The sequence below is a fragment of the Mirounga leonina genome, unplaced genomic scaffold (genome assembly GCF_011800145.1).
Source record: "Mirounga leonina isolate KUSES-001 unplaced genomic scaffold, KU_Mleo_1.0 Mir_127, whole genome shotgun sequence".
NCBI lineage: Eukaryota > Metazoa > Chordata > Mammalia > Carnivora > Phocidae > Mirounga > Mirounga leonina.
Window position 1 is genome coordinate 63261953 of NW_023270316.1, and position 4638 is coordinate 63266590.

The 4638-nt window shown below is 37.9% G+C and overlaps 1 pseudogene; it reads left to right on the forward strand.

Annotated features, from left to right (window-relative positions):
* Positions 1-1209: 1209 nt before the first annotated feature.
* LOC118009724 lies at positions 1210-1330 on the forward strand (annotated as a pseudogene).
* The last annotated feature ends 3308 nt before the right edge of the window (positions 1331-4638 follow it).

Genomic DNA, 4638 nt, shown 5'->3' on the forward strand with positions numbered 1-4638 from the left:
TATGCTAATACATAGAACATTTTTGTCCAAATTCATTTGAAACTCAGTTGCTCATTCCTTTATATATTATCTTATGTGAAACTTACAACCAACACTTCAAACAGACTATTTATGCCTTTAATTATCTGCAAACACAGAATGTAACTGCATAGTTAATCCAATGCCAGTTGCTGGAAGTTGTCATTTGTTCTTTTTTAAGTCCACACTTATAAAACCTTTTAAAGATTGTCTTATATATATATGTTGACCATTCACTCAAGACAAATTAATGAGTAATCTTTCTCTAGTGATACTGCTACAAGGTTTAGTTTTACTGTCCCATGAGCCCCTGTCATCATAGCAAAGGAACTATGTCCTGTTCATCTTTTAGATGTATTCCTGGCATCTTGTGTGTATCGGGCACATAAAGGTTTATATAAAAATGAAGAGAACATTTTTGGAGCGCTTGCAATAATTACCACAGACGGGTTTTATGTATCTCATAACCCTATGAGATAAGTACTAGCAACGTAATTAACCAGCTAGATAAGTCAAGATGTAAGTCCCACAACATAGTAAGTGGTAAATTTAAACCAAGCATTTAATACCAATACCAAGCTATTTTTACTACCAAGGGCTTTGAAAATAGGCAAGAGAGAACGTGACTACCTTTCTGCCTGAGGGAGTCCAGGAAGCCTTCTCAGTGACATTAAAGTTTTAGGATGAGTAAGAAATAACATCCTTCATAGAGGCACCAAGTGTGACAGACCAGCACAGCAATATAATCCCGTAACTGGCTGGGGTTTGAATGAAGTTTGTAGTTTGGGGAACTCTAAAATCAAGGGACCTGATTGCAAAAGACCTCGTAAGCCATGCGGAGGACTCGGGTGTTTGTTTCCGGTCAGCAGTTTGAAATAGAAAGCACTTTGCAAAAGTCACGTAGGCTATAGCATGGAGGTTGAATTAGAGGTAGTACACTGGATGGTTTTTCCAGAAATCTAAAAATGAAGATGGTGAGGATCTGCATTATGGAAAGGGGTTAGAAATGTACCTCTGCATTCTCTTCACATAAAGCCCTATAGTTATATAGGATTTGCAAACACTGATAATTCATGTAATTGATGAACCTTAATTTTAAGCCTTACCAATTGATTTGCTAGGTGAGTTTAGTCTGCACTTATTAAATACAGTTAGTGTCACAGAATTTTAGAAAGGACTTCATTTACTCCAAGCCTCATTCTAGATGAAAATGGGCATGGTTGTCTGTGGTGTCCACAGATGGTTAATGTGACACTGAGACACAGGTTATACTTTCATTATTGCAGGGGCGACAATGAGACCTGTAACATTTCTTGTTAAAAGTGGATGGAACAAGACTTTTCAGTATTAGAAACAATTAAGGAATAATATATTTTTAAATCACTTGACAAAATAGCCATCAGTGAACTTTCTACAGTTTTAACTTCTAGGGCCCTAAAATCAATTGTTTGAAGAAATTGGATTCCAAAGATTATAGGTGGGGAAGTTTTGAAGTATGTCCATATCCAAGTGAAGATCAAAGAAGTTCCAACTGAGGGGAACCTGGGTACCTCAGTAGGTTAAGCTTCAGACTCTTGATTTGAGCTAAGGTCCCAAGATCGAGCCACGCGTCGGGCTCTGCACCAGGCGTGGATCCTGCTTAAGATTCTCTCCCTCTGCCCCCGACTCAAAAAAAAAGAAGCCCAACTGAAAGAATTGTGGACTGACTGACAATGACAACTGTGGATTGAGCAAAAGTTTTTTAAAAAGGGCTACCTTGGGGCACCTGGGTAGCTCAGTCGTTAAGTGTCTGCCTTCGGCTCAGGTCATGATCCCGAGGTCCTGGGATCGAGCCCCACATCGGGCTCCCTGCTCTGCGGGCAGCCTGCTTCTCCCTCTCCCACTCCGCCTGCTTGTGTTCCCTCTTTCACTGTGTCTCCCTCTCTGTGTCAAATAAATAAATAAAATCTTTAAAAAAATAAAAAATAAATAAAAAGGGCTACCTGGAAGATTATGACAGACTTTGAGGGAACTAAGGTGATTGGTAGTAGGAGAAATCACATGTGAAATTCCTTAAATATAAATTTATTGACTTAAAAAAGACACTTCACTCCAAATCAAATTTAGTGAGCCTTTGTTGTTTCTAAAGGTGACACAACACTAGTAAACAATGTCTCATTTGGGTCAGTTAAGTGACAAAATATTGGGCAACACTGGCAAGTCTGTTGGGAAGGGTGATCAAAATTAAAGTATCCCCAGGTCCTTGTATTCAGGAGGGGCATTTTGATACTAAATTTCAAAATTCCTAATTTACTTCTGGTAAAAGTTTTACAGTAAGAGTTCAAAGTCTTCGGTGTTTGGGGCTCCTGGGTGGCTCCATCGGTTAAGCGTCCAACTCTTGATTTCCACTCAGGTCATGATCTCGGCTCAGGTCAGATCTCAGGGTCATGAGATTGAGCCCTGTCTCTTGCTCCACGCTCAACGGGGCATCTGCTTGAGGATTCTCTCCCTCTTCCTCTGCCCCTCCCCCTGCTCCCACAAGCACTCTCTCTCTCTCTCTCTCAAATAAATAAATCTTCAAAGTCATTAGTGTTTTTAATTCCTAATTGGTGGAGAGGGCAAATGGAATAAGAAAAAAACATGGAGTAGGCACAGAAAAGTGGAAGAAATAAGCACACAGTAAGAAGTTTTACTTGCCAGCATGTTGGTATGTTGGAAGCCTCGGAAGTCTTTTCAGGCTCATTCTACTGCACACACTCTCCCAAGAGAATAGAAGGGGGAAACACTCATCAACTCATTCTTATAGACCAATTTAACCCTGATACCACAACTCAGACAAGCGTTGTAGGAGAAAAAATGCAAGTCAACCTTACCCAAGAAAAATAGTGAAACATAAAATATTAGCAAGACTAAAAAATAGTACACCATAACCAAGCTGGGTTTCTGTCGGGAGTAAAGGATAGATTTATTAATAGTAAAGCAAGGATAAAATTAAATCTAAAAGGGCAATCACATGGAGAAAAACCATTTTTTCAGTCTATAAAAAATGGTTGATGAAAATCACCATAATGGTTAAAAAACACACATTTAGCAAACTATGAAAAGAATGAAGCTTTATTAGGTAAAGTTAATCTATAAAAGTATAGCACACATTATTCTTAACTATGGAATTTTAGAAGCAGCCCTTTAAAATCAGGCTGGTCAAGTAAAATGTAGTTCAGCATTGTGCTACACAGTCTGGCTAATACTGGCAAGGTATAAAACAGTAAAAGGTATAATTAAAAAGTAAGATATAAAGCTTAGTGAGATTTACGAATATATTCAAAAGTCAGTTGCATTTTCAAATATGAGCAACAGCAAAAAACTTCATTCAACAAAAGGAAACACCAGGCAATGGAATACTATTCGGCACTAAAAAAGGAGCTACCAAGCTATGAAAAGACATGGTGTAACCCTAAATGCAGATTGCTAGGTGAAAGAAGCCAATCTGGAAAAGTTTCCATATGATTTCAACTAAATGACATTCTGGAAAAGGTAAAACCATGGACATAGAAGATCAGTGGTTGCTAGGGGCTTGGGGGAGGGGCAGAGAAGGATGAATAGGTGGAGCACAGAGGGTTTCCAGAGCAGTGAAAATATTCTATGGTATTATAGTGATGGCTGACATCATCATAACATTATCATGACATTATACATTTGTGCAAGCCCATAGAATGTACGACACCAAGAGTGAATCCTAATCCAAACTATGGACTCTGGGTGATAATGATGTGTTAATGTAAGTTCATCAATTGCAACAAATGTACCACTCTAGTGGAGGATTTTGATAATGCGGGAGCCTAGGCATGTGTGGGAGCAAGAGGTATATGGGAAGTCTTTGTACCTTCCTCTCAATTTTGCTGTGAACATATAACTGCTCTAAAAAATTTTAAGTCTTTAGAAAGAAAACAGTGCCATATGACTTAGGAGTTATGGAGAATTTTTTTTTTTAACTTCATGACAATCATTAAAGAAAACCTATTTAAATGGAGGTTACACAACTATCATGGTTACAAATAATAGGTACTCTTCTAAAGACAATGAGGAACCTGCTCTACCAAATACCAAGACTAATAAAACCATAGAAACTAAGACAATGAAGTATTCATTGGAGATAACCAAACTGATAGCGGAGTATAATAAGGAAACCATGAGCGCTCACTCTGATGAGACCAATTTATAACAGCTGGCATGGCAGATGAGTTAAGCTATTGGACGATTTGTTATAAAGTGCTCTGAGAATTGGGTATTTATATAAAAGAAAATTAAAATGGATCCCTACACTACACCATGCACAAAAAGCAACTCTGGGTGGATTCAAGACCTAAAGTCAAAAGAGCAAATAACTCTCAAAGCTTTCAAAGAAAATATAGGAGACTATCCTCTCTTAAGGATATCCTGTCTTCCATAGAAAAGGAAGGATTTTTAAACAAGACATACCAGACACTAAGTATATTGAAGCTTCCTATATTTGATATCAAAGGCATCATTAAAAAGGTGAAAAGATAAGCCACAACGGAAAGAATTATATTTGCCCCTCATGTAGCTGTCAAGCATCTATCTATCTATCTATCTATCTATCTATCTATCTATCTATCTATC